This window comes from Cupressus sempervirens, chromosome 9, assembly GCF_028749045.1.
Source record: "Cupressus sempervirens isolate cs-2001-9-10 chromosome 9, ASM2874904v1, whole genome shotgun sequence".
Taxonomy (NCBI): Eukaryota; Viridiplantae; Streptophyta; class Pinopsida; order Cupressales; family Cupressaceae; genus Cupressus; species Cupressus sempervirens.
In genome coordinates, this window is record NC_143126.1 from 825814452 (window position 1) to 825833163 (window position 18712).

Here is an 18712-nt window from a genome sequence, read left to right on the forward strand (position 1 = left end):
AAATTGTAAGGGCTTAAAGACTCGAAGATATCTAATCAAAATAGCTGAGGAACATTGTAGGCAACATGGTCACATTGAAGGGGGAAACACATATCGTCCATTGGTATGTATTTTAATAATTTATAAATTACATAAGACATGATTTGATGATGACACCATGGTCATGGCTAATATAAGGTCATCATTTTCATATAGGTCAACATCCCTGAGTTTCATGTTATGGACCATGACAATTCAGAGAGTGCGAATTTCCAAATGAGGGAACATGGAGGTGTGAATATTGAAATAGAAGGTAATGATATCATGGAAGAAGACCACGATGATGAAGATCATGATGATCAAGATGATCACGATGATGATGATGATGATGATGATGATGATGATGATGATGATGATGATGCAGAGCTTGATGTACCTATACTTGAGAAGGCACACGAGTGCCTATATGAAGGCTTCAAAACACTTTTTCTTTCCGTTGTATTGTTGTTGGTGAACTTGGTTACGAATGGTTTATCCAACGTAGCAATGACATGTATGTTAAGGTATGTCACCTTCTTTCATTATTTTACTTGTAGTTCCCTTACAATTAACATTGGGTTCGTGTAGCAATTAATATTCTTGAAATTAACAAATTATATTTTTGGTCGTAGGTTGATAGGTGAGAGTTTATTACCACCATCAAACATTCTACCTCGCTTGTACCGAGAATTATCTGCCATCATGAAAGATATTGGAATGGAGTATCAAACAATACATGCATGTCTGAATGATCATATTATATATCATAAACAACATGAATTTGCAACACAATGCCCTATTTGTCATACTAGTAGATATCAATAAGATTGATTAACAAAAAAGGTGCCTCGCAAGGTTCTTCAGGATATTCCCATTATTCCACGTCTGCAACGATTATTCAAGTACAATAGCTTGGCACAATTTATGGATTACCATGCATGCAATAGAAGTCAAGATGACATTATGCGAATGCCTACAGATGGTTTGAAATTTAAGGAAATAGAGGGAAAATGACCACACTTTAAACAAGAACTTCGTAATCTCAAGCTTTCATTGGCAGCAGATGGTGTTAATCCTTTTGGAGAGATGAGATCTACTTACTCGGTGTGGCCTATTTTTATTATCAACAATAACATACCTCCTTGGTTGTCCATAAAGAGAGAGCACATAATGTTGACACTGATTGTTCCAGGTACTTTTTGATTTAATGGTCATCTAAATTAATTTATTGTTACTAATACATCAAAATGGTCATAATAATTATCTAATATTTTTGTTCATTCAACTAGGTAAGTACCGAGTTAAAGATACCAATGTATATATTGAACCCCTTATTGACGAATTGATGGTGTTATGGAATGGGGTTACTATGTATGCCATCTGTAGACGAATAGGACAAAGACAATTTCAATTTCATAGAATACTTGTATGGACAATACATGATGCCCCTGGGCTAACACATTTTTGTGTTATGTTCTTTTCTTAATACCTCTTTTTTGGTATGTTATAGTGACAACACAAAGTTAACACATTTAATCCAATTATACACGATCTTGTAGGTCTTCAGACAAAGGAAAAAATTGCATGTCCAATTTGTGGTCCAAAGACAAAATTTTTTCATTCAAAAAGTTTAAGAAAGCAAGTGTTCGATGAGAATAGACACTTTCTGTACAGAAATCATTAGTACTAAATTATTAAAAAAAAAAAAATTCAATGGGAAAGAAGAGACTACGTCAAAGCCACAGAGAATGACACCTCGCTTATGGAAGTTGGCATACAATAAAATAAATTGTTGAGGTAATGTCATTCTATCTTATAATTTTTGTTTCAAATTTATATCTTGATATTGTGTTTTGTTTACTATTGATGTAATTGATGCTTGTGAAGGTCGTCAAGGCATCAATGACCAACTTCCAAAAGGACTAAAAATTTATCCTACACAATTTACTAGGTTGCCATACTATGAGCAACTCCCAATTGTGCATTTGTTTGATCCTATGCATATTGGAAAGAATGTAACAGAGACATTATGGAAAATCTTGAATGGAAGGTGTGACAAAGACCAAATTGTCAAAACTTTTAGTGACATTAAAGAATCCAACCATGCAATGAAAAATGGCATTCAATTAAATAACAATGGAGACCAGATTGATACAAGTGCCCTTGGTTATTGTCAGAGCAGTAGAGAAATGCTATAAAAGAAGCCATAAAAAAATATGATTTCCCACAGGATTTGCTGCAAACATAAACAATCTCATATCAAAGAAAAGTGAATTTGGGCCAGGGTTGAAAACACATGATTGGCATACATTTATTAAGGTAATTCATGTTATTTTGTATTCACTATATATTTGTTTACTATATGTAGTTTTAATTGCATTCTTTTATAAAATATTGACAAGATCATTTTACAAATATTGTAGTACGTTCTACCTCTATCTCTCCCACACCACTTCGCCAACAATGTCAAATAGGTTATATATGATTTTGGAAAATACATGAGGTGGTTGTCATCTAAAGAAATCAATAAAGAAGATATAAAATATTGGAAGAGAAAAATTCCTATTCTTATGTGTGAAATGTAAAAGTGTCTACCTACAAGTTTTTTCAATGCACAAGAACACTACCTCATACATCAAGTTGAGGAGATTGAATTGTGTGGACCTATACTAACCAAGTCAATGTGGATGGTTGAGAGGCACTTGAAATTTTTGAATGGCTTGGTTCGATAGAGAGCACATCCTGAGGGTTCTATGGTGGAGGGATATATGGTATACCAAACCATGGTGTACATTAGTGAATATCTTCCTAAGTTTGCAGCAAAGATCCATGTAGATCATATTTGGGATCCCAATTCAATTAACAAATTTGAAGGGGAGTACTTTATGGGCAAAGGTAGATCAAGGAAAGTGAGAGGTAAATCTAAGATGTTATTGTAGTTAATTAATTCTTATAAATCTTCAATATAAGCTATTTATAATTGGTGTATTTTTTTTATACAAGTGGTCGAGAGTGGGATGCAATACATTTGTATATTGCGAACAATCTTGATTGGATGATGATATGGATTGAACAATGTCAACAAAATAGTTGCTCATTAACATGGGAAGGTGTTTCTTCATTGGTTATAGAAGCTCATCATAATGGAGATTCCAATGTTATGCCAATGGTAGTTGATCTAGTAAAGGGTTTAAGAGGTTGAGAGGTATGTAGAAATTTATTAATGATCATAACTCAACGTATGTTTCATATCAACACATGATGCAAATAATTTACACACGTTTCAAAAATTGTGGGTCAAGCACCATAAAGCTATGTACTATGATGGCCACAAATTTCACATAAAAAAGTTGGATTACACAAAGAAAACTTGTGATTTTGGGATAACTATAGTTTTCAAGGTCACCAATATATCATTTAGAAATGACATACATCCTCAAAAATCTCAAAATCAATACTATGGCATCTTGGATGATATAATTGAGTGTGACTTTAACTCCTTCAAAGTAGTTTTATTCGTCGTTAAATGATACAATTATGACTAAATCAAAATGATCCAGATAGAATAGTTATTCAACATGATAATAGACTTACAATGAATAATACAAGATCATTGGAGCTAGTTGGAGATGAGCCCTATGTTCTTCCAAGCCAATGTGAGAAAGTGTTTTACTCGAAGGTTTCACATAAACAGGGTTGGTCATTTGTTGTTAGACATGATCCAAGAGGAAGGCCAATAAAGTATAATGTTATGGAAGAAGAAGATATTGGAGATGATGAAGAAATAGATGATGGTGATGATGATGATGGTGATGGTGATGATGATGGAAATGATGATAGTGATGATGGTGATGATGGCGATGATGATGGTGATGATGGCGATGATGGTGATGATGATGGCGATGATGATGATGATGATGATGAGGATGAGGATGAAGAAGAAGAAGATAATCAATGACTATAGATATCATCACCCCTTCTGTTGACAATCTTGCATTCCATATATAAGGTAAATTTGTTCATGTTTACAATGTTGCATATTGTTCATGTTGTCTTCTAAGTTATTTGTAGCATATGTGTATCATGTATTTTTTAGCTAACTTAAGATAAATTATTAACATATGCAAGAAATATGATTACATATTTATTGTGTTCAATTCTAATGATTACAACATATGTTATTTATAATTACCATTGTTTATATTGTGTCTGATTATCACCCTTTTTGCAAATAGTCAATTGACTACAGACATTGTCACCCCTTTTGTTGATGATCTTGCATTCCATATATAAGATAAATTTGTTCATGTTTATGATGTTGAATATTGTTCATGTTGTCTTCTAAGTTATTTGTAGCATATGTGTATCATGTAATTTTTAGCTAACTTAAGATAAATGATTAACATATGCAGGAAATATGATTACATATTTATTGTGTTCAATTCTAATGATTACAACATATGTTATTTATAATTACCATTGTTTATATTGTGTCTAATTATCACCCTTTTTGCAAACAGTCAATTGGCTATAGACATTATCACCCCTTTTGTTGACGATCTTGCATTCCATATATAAGGTAATTTTTTTCATGTTTACGATGTTGCATATTGTTCATGTTGTCTTCTAAGTTATTTGTAGCATACGTGTATCATGTAATTTTTAGCTAACTTAAGATAAATGATTAACACATGTAGGAAATATGATTACATATTTATTGTGTTCAATTCTAATGATTACAACATATGTTATTTATAATTACCATTGTTTATATTGTGTCTGATTATCACCCTTTTTGCAAACAGTCAATTGACTACAGACATTGTCACCCCTTTTGTTGACGATCTTGCATTCCATATATAAGGTAAATTTTTTCATGTTTACGATGTTGCATATTGTTCATGTTCTCTTCTAAGTTATTTGTAACATACACGTATCATGTAATTTTCAGCTAACTTAAGATAAATGATTAACATATGCTAGAAATTTGACCCCTTTGGCCTGGATCGTACACAGTGACATGGATCAGTAGGTACAAGTCAATAAATAGACATAATTTTCTTATATTTTTCTTGTTTATCATTGACCACGTATGTTATAAATAGACATATTATATAATCATATAATGTATGCATAGACAAAGAAGTTATGTATAGAAATATAATTGTATAATCACTTTCAACTTACTACATTTTATATCTCTCACATATAGACAAGGAAGAACTGCACGTATGAGTCATGACTTGATTATTCTATATATATTATTTAAATATTATCAAATTTCCATTTGATGGATTGCAAGTGACACCACATAGGTAATTTTTAGATCTATCTACATCGAATGAGGGAAATGAGGAAATGGTAGATGAAAGCTTTACATGTAGTATGACTAAAATAGGGAGATCAACTAGAGGTTAAAAGATTAGAAAAAAGTTTGATAAACACATGCAATTTTTCCTTGCTAATGAGGGGTCATGTTCTTATGATGATGAGACCAAAGGTGACATCAAGGTGCCCTTTCGGTACACACACATTGAGAAAGAATGGTTACTTAATGAGCTACCTCCAATTAACACAGATTTTTGTGTTAATGAGAGGATATATCACATTGCTCTATCCTTATTACATGGTTTGGGCCTATTTTCCATGGATGGGACAAAGGTATGTTACAAAAAATTTATTGAATTGTTCAAATATGTTGGTCCATGTTACAATTACAATGATTGGATGTGGATTGTTCGATATAAAAAAAGTATGCGTAGGTATGCACTATCAAATAATTATATACAACGGAAAGAAAATGATCAAAGTAAAAGATTTTCTATGTACATTGATGGGAGACCAAAAGAAACGGGTAATATTGTAGGTTTTATAAATAGTACACAACCTTCCTCAACTAGTAAGCAACCCAATTGCATATTTGAGGTGCGTGAGGGGAATGAAGTTTTTGTTTGTGCAATAAAATCAATAAGTGCAAGGGAAGAATTGCTAATAGATTACCATTTAAATCGCATAGATACAAAAAACATTACTATCATGAGGGTTGTAAGTACTATATACTATTTTGTTAATAAGTTTTTTTTTTGCTATCTATTACTTTCAGTTAGCTGAAGTTTTTAAGTTTAATCTTTGTAACTGGACGATATGGATCCGATAGATGATAGAGGCCACGAGGATGCTGCTCCCACCCATTCTTCAACAAGGATAAACTTTATTGAAATTGTACAAATTAGATAGTTGAAAAATGTTATATTATTACATTATTTTATTTATGATTTTTGAGTTTTTATGATAGTTTTACTGATATTCCTCTCACAATCTAATGTTTAGGATAAGGAAAAAGCACTTGCAGTAACTACAGAGCCACTAGCTACCCCTTTTGATGATGATATTACAAAAACCCCCAATGTAAGAATAATGTTGAAGAGAAAAATTAATTTAGAAATAATGAGAACTTTGGATGAAGCAAATATTCCATTTGAGGAGATGATGAAGAGGCTATCTAATTTGAGAGCACAAGCTCGTCATTATGAAGTAAGCAGTAATGAATCTTTACTAATAAAAAAAGTTCAATAAAGATTTATATTTTATAATCTCTTATGTTGCGAAGTAAAATATGTAATATGTGTTCTTGTTATAGGATTTTTTGGCAACTAATCTAGAACTTGGTCAAGGACAATGCGGTGAGGCCGGTAGTAGCAAAGCTCCAACTGCCACTGGTAAAATAATCTTTTAGTTGAAAAGTTACAAGAAATTTTTTATTTAGAACATTCAAAAACTTCTTAACTCTTACTTTTATTATTTCATAATGTCTTTGCTAACAATGTATTGTTCAAGTCATCAAGTGCAAGAGACTCCTAGGAGGTCGACAGACGTCCATATGAGATTGTTGACTATAATGTCAACAACAAGGGGATGTCCAACTGGTAAATCCTTGTTTTGATATATTTGGTTTTGTGTTAATTATGAATTGATAATTTGTACTTTTATCTTGGGTGCATCACATAGTGGATTATTTTTTTTGTGGTAGGAGATGCACCATCTACTATGCCAGATACAGATCATAGTGCAAGTATTGGTGATAATTCACCATCATTTCCTGGAGCTACCTATGTTTCTAGCACGAGAGCTATGTAGACGTCACTATTGATTGACAATGATGAATCAATGCCTTTAAAATGTCCTAAGATTCTAGGTACTTTAAATAATTATTTTTTATATTTTAATATGCATTTACCTATTCATAAGAAGCTTTGGATTGATTATCCCATGACATTTTTTTGCAAGAAATGATACATTTTATAAGAAGCTTTATGACCTCACACTACAAATATTCAGGCCCACCATACGTACAAGGTGGAACATCATAAGTGAACTAATTTTATCCCACTATTTTTTTTTCATATCATTAATTGGTGCAACATTTTTCCTTTCATTTCGTTCTTTTCTTTTACTAGCTATATCTAACAATTTTATATTTTTTCTTAAAAGGTGGAACTTTCAAGATAAAAAATTAAAAGATCAGGTCATCAAAGATTTAGAGCATGAGTTTGGTAATAATATATTTGATCATAAGAAAATTTTACAAAAAGCTTGCAAACATCTTAAGATTGTGAGGGACTCATATATAAAGAATCTCTTCCTAAACCTGAAGTACGAGCATCCTCCCTTTATTATAGTGAGGGAATGGAATGAGTTCATTTTGGATGCAAAGGAGAAAGGGGCAGATGATCGAAGAGAAACTACAACAACAAGTGTGAGAAGGTATGCAATAGTATTAACGACTAGTACATTAATGTAATAATGCACTAATTAGTATTGATCTTTATATCGATATCATCTAACATATTTCAAACTTTTCATAGGTTGTAGGATACATCAAAGGCAACAAAGGCCAAGCTGGAAAAGGTTAGGCAACACAAACTTGGCTTTGGGGGATATTCTAAAATCAAAGCATGAGTTGTAAGTAGCAGTAAATGAATTGCAAAGAAAAACAGTATTTATAAAATGCAAATAATTTTGTTCATCAATAAAAAAATGCAGGGCTGTCATGCCTAGAAGAATGTCATGCCCAAACTTACAGAGCAAAACACAACCAATTTTTTTTTCTTTTCTTTTGAAAATACTTAGAAATCAACATTAATATGACAAATCCTATCTAAATGGACTTTACATTGAATATAGAATGGTTGCATTATAGAAGTTTGACATGCCTAGTCAAGTCTATTGACATACTTGCATCCACTAAATCAACTAAGCCAAGATGTCATCGGTAAGTATAATTTAGGTCCAAATGAAAGTTGCATCCCGAATAGTGGAAGGTTTATGAATGAGGTCTCTCACCAATACCTATTCCCATTAGAAAATGAGGAGGTACATACCTATAGAATTCACAGTGTTAGAATATCATGTATATTGCAAGTATAACAACTTAATCTTTTGGACAATATATATAATATGTTGTACCCAGTATGAGTATCAAGTGGGGCTAAATATCATACTACTTAACAATAAGATACTTTCTATATTTGCATTGGATGTCATGCTTTACATTTATAGTTACATTTGATAATTATTCATGATGTATCGACTATCGCATAAATATTATATATTCAATGATCACCCATTTTTATGCTAGTAATGGACCTTCGAAAGTACCCTACATGAAATGAGTGTTGTTAAAATTATAGGAAGACTTAATTAGATGCATGAATTATATGTACAAATTATTTAATACAAGTAACCTATCATTAGACAAATATATGGTTTAACAATTATAGTAATACTAACGTGCTATCTATCCCAATAACCACAAAATATCTCCCAAAGTTGTTTAACATCAACCATACCTAAGTTGAGTTTGTTACGAAACTTATTTTTTTAAGAGAACAATTAAATACAAATCTTATATTTTGGTAATCAAATAAATTTATTATGTTAATGCTAACTATGCTTCTAATACTACTTAGTCAACCTCTAACCTATAATTAATTTCTTAACCCATTTCAACTTCAAGTGATAACACAAAAGCAATACTCTTGTTGATTTAATTTAAAGGCTAATTTGTTTTTTTTTTATTTTCTTTATTACTAACTCAAGTTTATTATTCTATAGAAATTACAATTTATACATCTCGATATTTAGTATTTCTACTATACTACTCTACCATTTTATTTTATTTCACTTATTGTCTTACCATACTCTTCTCCCTTCAAGTATAAAAATAAAATTAAAACAATGAAATAAAATAAACAACCAACATATCATTAGATAGAAATGACTATCTAGGTATTTACCATACTCCTCTCCCTTCAAGTAGGTATTTACTTTAGTTGATGCTATTCATTAGATAGAAATGACTATTTAATTAGTGTCTTATACCAATGAACTTAGGTATATTCCTTCTATTTTTATATTGGTCTATAATAGGAAGAGTTCTAAATTTCTTGTTCTCATAAAAATTCCAGAGAATAAAATGTGCACCTACAACTAGTTATATTTTACATCTTATACATCCAATATCATCTATTTGGTTCTCATCTTCTGTAGTCTAGGGTACTCATAATAAGTTATTACAATGATACTATAAGAGTTACTAGATATGTTATGATAGCCTATATTAATGAACTTATTGATTCATTTGGAAAATGTCTCCATACAAAAGCACAACTAGAAAACATGACAGAAGTCTTATATGAACAAAATGATTATTCTTGTCTTGCAAATAATGAAAATTTGTAAACCTTACACTCAAGATCTAACATTGAATTCACATGCAAGAATCTATTTCAATGATGCATATACACTAATTATTCAAGAGAGTTGAATTTGATGATACCATTCCATAAAACCATTTATCCTAATATGGCTATTCTTCCATAATAATTAAATTCAATCTTGCAATCTGCATTGAAGTAAAGGAGCTCAATATCTTTAAGAACCAAGATAATTTATCCACCTACACACAATACATGCTTACTACAATAATTCTCACAATGCACAAAAGGTGGTAGAATCTTCATAGGTATGACAACACAATGGAAATGTCATTCACTAAGCATAGATGTTTCTCCAAATCTCCTAGTCAATGAGAAGCAATAATACTACTCTTGCAATGCATTTAAATGTCCACAACAAGATGGAGTTTTCTCATAGCCTCAACTCGAATACAACAAGGAATGTCTCATGGAAAGACAATATGAGCTCCAAGCTTTCAAGACCATCCACTAAGGACCTACAAATGAGACATAAAAATGATGAACCATGGAGGCTCACCTCCCAACCTAGGCCTCAAGGAGACTGCCCTCCAAGTAGGGGAAAACAAGAACCAAATAGGTTACACACATACTTCACCAAACTTTGCATGAAACCACAACACAAAACACAATCAACACCCTCCCATGGCTTGCACAATGATTCTCCATTGGAATCATAAAAGATTGGGTAAAGGTGGGCTCTTCAAAGAGGAGAAATTATAACAACATAACTAACATATTGCCAATGCATTTTTCCTCTCAAGGCCACCATAACATAAACAACATATTGCCGTTGCATTTTCCTCTCAAGGCCACCATAACATAAACAACATATTGTGATTGCATTTGCCTCTCAAGGCCTTCAAAACAAATCACCTCCTCCTCCTTCACCAAACCTCCTCCTATCTCCCAAAACAACAAGATTCATGGCCTTAATGGAGCCCATTCTCCATGATAATTATAAGCCCTCAACATGAGGTAATTTTTCTCAACTGCAATGTCAAGCCCAACTTATGCCCTTCACCCAAGGCTTCTCTTCCCTCCCCAGGGTGAGTTAAGCCTTCACACCCATAATCACAATCAACACTTACATTCAACAAGAAATAACAACAAAAATAAATGAAGAACAAGCAAGAAAAACCAAAGAAAAACCTCCAAGAAACACAATACACATTCACCTCCCCACAACACAATGACAAAGCTCATAACACAAGATTCACAATGCAATGCACACTCCATTGATAACTATTCACAGTTGCAAATTTTTTTATCCATGCTAAAGAAAAGAAATAAAAGAACATTCTTGAGTCACCAACCTTGGTCCAAGCTAGAGTAAGGATAGTTGTAGTAGAGCTCCCTTAATCTTCCTCCAAAACTTAGTATGTCTCTAAAATTAGAGAGTGGGTGAACAACCCACTAACTTGTCACCCCTCCCACTAAAAAGACCCTCTACTACCCTTTTTTAGTAAGGACATCAAGCCTCCCTATCTTACATTGTTGCTCCTCCAAAATAAGAAGGTTGACCAAGCGGGATGGTGAGGGTACTTTCTTGGGAAAACTTAAAATTTCGAATTGGTTCAAGATGGCTTTGTTTAAGGGGTTCTCTAAGCTAGGAAATCATTAAAATAATTGAATTTAAGCCCCTAACATGCTATACTACCATTTGGGTGACTTTTTAACAATAAAATAACACTTTAGGATTCCATTTAAGCCCCCTAAACTCCCTATCAAGTTTGAATTCGAAATTCAACATGATGGTGACCCATCCTAACACTCTCTCCCAAATAGGTGTACTAAAGCATTAATTGAAAGGAAGGAAAAGGACCAAGATTAAGTGACCAACACTCAAAGTGACATGTCATCAACACATTGACAAATACAAGTGCCAAGTGACACATAAAAATATATTACACTTCCTCTTAATGCATCTACATTATTATTAAACATATCCACAAGAAAACAAACATACAATTACGAAGAAAAATACTTTCACAATGAGGCTCTTGAATCTTCCAAAGATTCACCTTTCTTAAACTATTTTCACAAGGTTTGGAACTTGTTTCCCCCAATAATTTCCATGTTTTAAATTTCCTGTACACTCAACTTAGCCATCAGTAGTCTAATGAAATATTATATAAATACATACCAAAATGTGTAGAATGATCCAACATCACATAATTGTATTAAAATATTCAAAACATTAAAATGTCAAGATATATATATATATATATATATATATATATATATATATATATATATATATATATATATATATATATATATATATATATATATATATATACACTACTCTTTCTAATCATAACAAAACTACCGTTCTAAATACCATCACAATCTTTGTCTATCATAACAATGAAACACAGAAGTCCTAATTATAAAAACTTGTAAAATAGATCTTAGTATATATGTCATAAGTGAAAATCACTATTGTGCAGACTTGTTCACTTGTATCTTTTCAAATCAACTGACCAAGTAATATTTCTAACATTGTCCTTTTATCTCGTTATGAGGTGTGTGTATTCCTAGGGTTGATTTCTCATGCCATTGGATGTTTCCAAACTAGGTCATCATATTTTAAAACCAATCTTTGAGTGAAATCATTATGTTTGTTATCATATGATCTATATTCATTGCTATTCCTTATGAGAATGAATGTTAATTCATCTCCCCTAATTGTCTAGTAAACCATAACTTAAATCTCGTGACTAGGTTCTCAGCTTGAACATGTTGAGTCTCATTTTCACATGATCCAGTATTATTAATCAATATTACTCTTATAATAACCCAAATCTACATTAGTCTCTAATAGGATCTCATAATCATTATTAGTAATAGAATGTCATACATAACCTAATTGACTCTTATTCACCCTCCTTTCATCAGATCCATAATAGGGTATTAGAGTGGGCCTTACAAGGGCGTTGATTTTAATCTAGAGGCCACAGAAGAACACAAAAGAATTGCCTTCAAGCAAGGCTATGCAGTTGTGGCTGAATGCTTATGGCAAGCTTCCATTTCTCCAATTGAACAGTCTCCTGCATCATGTGCACAGGTAAATATGCAAAAAAAGATATTAGAAATTGAATACTTGAGTAACAATCTATTTGATAATAATGTGCATGACATTGCAATGTAGCCTATTAATCGTGACACATATCATACGCCACATCATGAAGCCCCTGATGTGCATTGTACTATTCATGGAAGTGCTCATTTTCTATTTAAAACTAATTATGTAATTATTAATACAATTTAACATCTTTAATTGAACTTGGTGTAACCTTTTTGTGTATATTTTAAAGGATATACAATCATGTCATGCTGAACGAGTGCTAGAGGATATTTAGACTGATTAGCAGGTGGCTCATGTCACACATTCAGGTAAAGAAAATTTATGTTTCATTCTTTTAAATTATTGTTTTGATTTATAGTTCTTTTTATTTAAATAAAAACTCGTAATTCACTAATATAAAATGGTGTGAATTTAACTCATAAAGTACTTTTTATTGCAACGGACCCCCCTTTGGTGCAGCGGCCTCATGATGTTCCTGAACGGATGAGGAGGAGACATGCATTAGAACTATTAGAGGAGGGGGATGACGAGGACATTGATATTCCTCTTAGAAATTTCATGAAAAAAAAAGAAGCAAGAAAGCCAAAAAGAAATGATTGTTGTGAGTTAATGAATTTTATGTGTTAATGACTTATTCATGAATGTTGGGTGTTAATGAATATTGTGTTAATGAATTATTCATGAATGTTGTTTGTTAGTGAATTTTATGTGTTAATCATAATGATTGAATGTTATATTTCAAAAATGGATGAATGAATAAATTTTATTAAATGTTAATGGGGAATTTAGAGTGATGTTGGGGGGGGTGTGGAGAGGGGCCAAATGAGCTTCCACCTTCATGTGTTTGGCCTTGTTTAGTAGAGAATATTAAACTATTCTCAAAACCAAGTGAAGCTCAAACTTTAAAGATAAGCTTATAGTTAATAGTGACAAGCAATTAGCAAGTCCAAATGAAGCTCTTCGTAACAGGTACATTTTTAGTTTTTAAAACACGATGTCATGTTTTGATATTGTAAAGTTTTTTTCTTAAGTCAAAATATTCTTTTACTATAAGAACATAATTTATGACTTGTTTTCTAAACTAAAAGTATTAAATAGTCAAAATTGTCTTATTTTCCACGCTCAATTTTTATATTAATGTGAGATGTTTTAAAATGACCATCTAAGAACTGTACAATATCTGATTTAAAAAACCCTACATGTTTGAAATGTGGTGCTCTTTCTAATACATTTTCTATCAATCCATTCTAGGCAAACGCTGGTCATGATAAAGATTTTAAAGAAGCATTACAAGCTCTTAGGGGAAGCCAATGTGATGTGTCATATGAAGCAACTGAAATCCTAGTGCATATCTTTGTCTGTTCTAGAAATATGTATATTTTTCATTCACTAGTATCAACTAGGTCAGCTTCCAATTTCAATTTAAGCTAAAATTTGAGTAAAACTTTGGAGCTAATTAGTTCCAATGAAGACATTAAAAAAAATAGTTGATTGTTGTTGATATTAGGTTATCAATCTATTAAATATATTATACAGGAATATATATAAAGGAGTTGGAAAATCTACCCAAGACCAAAATACTTGATTTGTTTCACAGAAACTATGCTCTTGTTGTCATTATAAACAATATACTCAACGATTTTTTGGTTCTCCATAATTTATCTACTCATCCATAGTTCCTTCCAATAATCCATTCATCATTTACAACTTCATAATATGTACTATACTTGATGATTTTTTTTTTTTGTTGAATCTTAATTATTTATCTAGTCATCCTTTACAACTTAACAATTATATTTTCTGTATCAAGTTGGTGTTGGCCTAGCAGTATGCCAAAAAATTGGTGGAATCAATGGTGTTATATTTTATGCCAGTGCAATCTTTGAGGCTGCTGGTGAGAAGCTACGTTAGGATATTAGATGTTTCTCTTTCATTTCTGCTTATATAAATGTGTTCTTTTCTGTTTTAGATGTAATATAATTGTTTTGATTAGATAAAGTGGGATAGGGTTCAAACCCATACAATAAAGAAACAACAAGATCATAAAAAGTAATATCAAGTCGAAACTACAAGCAGAAGGAATTCATAAGAGGTCAAAAGACTTTTGGACTTTAATGTAATATAATTAATTTGGACTTCGTTGTAGGCTATTCTTTAGGTCAGACAACATCAATTGCAATTGCTATAGTTCAGGTGCCAACAATGGTCAATTCCAGATAAGAATATCGTATTTAGTTCCTCTCAATGATCAAACATGTTTGTCTTACTTATTAATTAGAAAGTGGTGCTAGGCAGGTGCTAAAGACAACAGTAGGTGCATTGTTGATGGAAAAATATGGTAGGAGACCACTTCTAATGGTATGAGTTAGGTCCTGAATATAAACTATTATAAGGACATTTACTGTGTATTAATTTGAACAATAATAAAGAAAAATTTCTTTAGATTGTTGTAGGAGGAATGAGTATCAATTGCCTTATTGTTGGATTGTCATTCTACATACTGGTAATTACACTTTCCTATCATTATAACACTTTATGTCCACTAACTCAATTTAATGGGATTTAATTTCATTTACCTAATGCTCATGCAAAAGAAAGTAGTCATTTCTCTTGTTAAATCATCTAAGACTATAAAGGGAATGCCATTGTTGTGTCAATGTGTTTTAAAATGGAACTATTGTTGACAAGCATATATTTTATATTTGATAATTGAGTTCTAATGTTACTTTAGTCCACAAGTTGGCAGCTGATTTTTCAACATAATTACCAAGTACATAAATTACAAAAAATGACAATTAGATAGAACATCAAAATTATGGTGTTTATTTTGAATTATTTTAGTCTACCTTGTTCTATAGTAACACTCTACACAATCTATTTTTATAGTTGATTGGGAGTAGGCTAGCTCTGATTGGTCTATTGGTGAGTATTACATCATTAACTAGGCAATATTTTATTTAGATCTCAATAATTCAGTATACATTTCTGATAAAAATTATAGTTTATAACATCTTTTTGTATTTATGTTGTATAGGCCTATATTGCAACATTTTCATTAGGGGTTGGCAGAATTCCATGGGTTATAATGTCTGAGGTTAGTTCTCATTAGAAAAGTGAATTGACTAGGTTAAGAAGAAAATGCAAAGATGAAGTCAATCTATCAGTAAACATTGATGAATCAAAACTTCCTACCTTATCATTTCTTTTGAGTTTAGTACCCAACTCTTTTGATTACCGAAGGCTAGATATTATTCTTGAGAAGAATGGACCTCATGATCATTATAAAGAGACTTTTCTTTAATGAGAAGACCCAATGTCTTACAGATTAGTTCCTTTGTACACCCTCATCATCACCCACCTTGAAAATATCTAGAGAGCTTTTCTTCTAAATCATTCTTTCGTTCAGACTCTTCATTCTCTAAGGCATTTAATGTTTATATCCCACTCCAATCATTCTCAACACCTTGGTGTAATCCTTAGATCATTAGGAATGCCTGCCCTTGGCTACAGATGCATGTACCCTACCACTACAGAATCTCTCTATCAATAGCTGAGCTTTGAAACATGGGTTATAACTTAATCCCTAGGCCACATTCATTTAAAACAAATCCTTAACTATGAAATAGATAAAGAAATCTAGTAAACCAATTAGTTTTGGAGCTTGCAAGTGTTCTCCAAAAGTTTTACACCACTAATATAGACTGAAAAGACAATTCTGCAATGAAATTCTGGTAATTGAACTTTAGTCTTTAGGTCACATTAGTCAAAACTGAACCCAACCTTCCAAATATTAAAAGAAAATATATCAATAATCAATGGTTTATTTATATTGTTCATCAATTTATATGAATTTCATAATCTGTAGATTTATTTGTGTTTGGTTTGATGCAGATATTTCCTATAAATGTGAAGGGCAACACTGGGAGCTTGGTGTCTTTTGTTGCTTGGTTTGGTGATTGGCTTGTCACAGTTACTTTTGATTCTCTCTTGTCTTGGAGTCCAACAGGTTAGATCAATGAAATAATTCACTCAAATTTTCCTATTTTGATACTGTCTCTCATTAGTTGTAAGAGTGCTAATGGAGAAATGCTAGATGTGTTTTCAGCACCAGATGCTTCCTTTACTCCATGTAATTCTCGCTATGAAGATGGATTTCTTATTTCGGACATGGATCTTAACCTCTGTAGACAAGTGAAGGATAAATGTGGATTTCAAATGACAACCCATTATGAAATATATGCAAAGCTACTCACAAATTACCTTAAGCCAGAATTTAGACCACAAGTTGTTGCAGACCCCTCACTGCAGAAGGAGAGATCTCAATAGTGCCTTGGAATAAAAGTTTTCTTTTGTCAAGTAAAAATGTACTTTTTCAAAATTATATTGAAGATAGTCATTTAGAGAATGGCTCTAAACCGTATCAAACAATGCAATATATTAATTTGTACCAAAAACTAGCCAAGATTGTTTCAAAGAAAACTAGGTCATTTCATTCACTGCACCTTCTTTCATGAGAAGATATGGATATACACATGTTAACTATGTTTTTCAATATTTATAAATTTCAGAGCTAGAAAGACATTGATGGGTAATTCATCTCATAAAAGGAACAACGGATTCAGCATTGACCATGGAATGTTAAATCTAAACTAATAATGTGAATGATTCAATATAGCACTTAGGTACCTCATCTGTTTTCAATGGCATTTTGGGATTCATCTTTTGAGCATAGAGATACTAGGGATAGGGAATGTTTCTGTCATGTAGTATTTTTCATTACCTGGCTGTGGCTTCTAAGTGTGAGCTATTCTTGGTAGCTAAAATATACTAGAAGTCCATAGATGTTGTTACCAACTTTAACCTAGGATTCTGTGCAATAAATCACCATTATTTTATATTTCTTCAAAGAGCTACCCTTAAATCTCAATTAGTGACCAATATGTGACGATACATTTTTAGAATTATCTAGAAAAGTCACAAGGTTAAGACACAATTTTCTCAACAAACCTTAAGTCACTTTGATTAAAGAAATGATTATGTTTTCTATTATAGACTTCCAAGATGCCAAAAAATCAAGCACGATTTCCTTAGTAGTCCCTAATGTGGAATAAGTGTATTTCTCTCATTGGCTGCTAGTAACATGCTTGTTAGTTGTAGATGAAAGGTCATTTTTATGGGTGCTTACAACAAAGATTGTGATTTTATTATTAACAGGTTGATTAGTTTTGTCACACTTGCTTAAATCGTCATTAGCAATAAAAGCCATAGGACAAGCCATATTCCTGGATGGTATAGAAGAACCTAATGATCCTTAGAGACCTAAGAAGGAAAAATGGCAAGGAATGTGTGTTCCAAGGTCCAAGGGACCTAAAATGATGTAAATAGGCCTTAAATGGCCTAAAGATATAATTAGTTTTATAATTGAGTTAGCGGACCTAATGTCCTAAAATATGTAATAAGGGTCAATTTTGACCAAATGATAAAAATGTGTGTTTGTTTGGGTCTATGAGTCCTTGATAGGGTGCCTTTAGTCAAATTGGTAAATAACAAGGCTTTTTGTTGCTTTGGAAGTCATTAAATTAAGTTTGTGTTTGGAGAGAAATTGTCAAGTTTGAATTTGAATATCAACATCTAGTTGGCCTAATTGAAGTTTTAATCATTTGTTAATGTGATTCGGTAGTTATAGTCAATTTTCTAAAATATACAAGGTCTCATAAACTACAGAAAATAAATAGTAGAGGATTGGGAGGAAGCAACCATTTAATGCCTTCAAGATTGCCCTTAACAGATTATATCCCGATTTTGAATAAAATTAATGTTTTTATTGATTATTCATGGTGTATCGTTT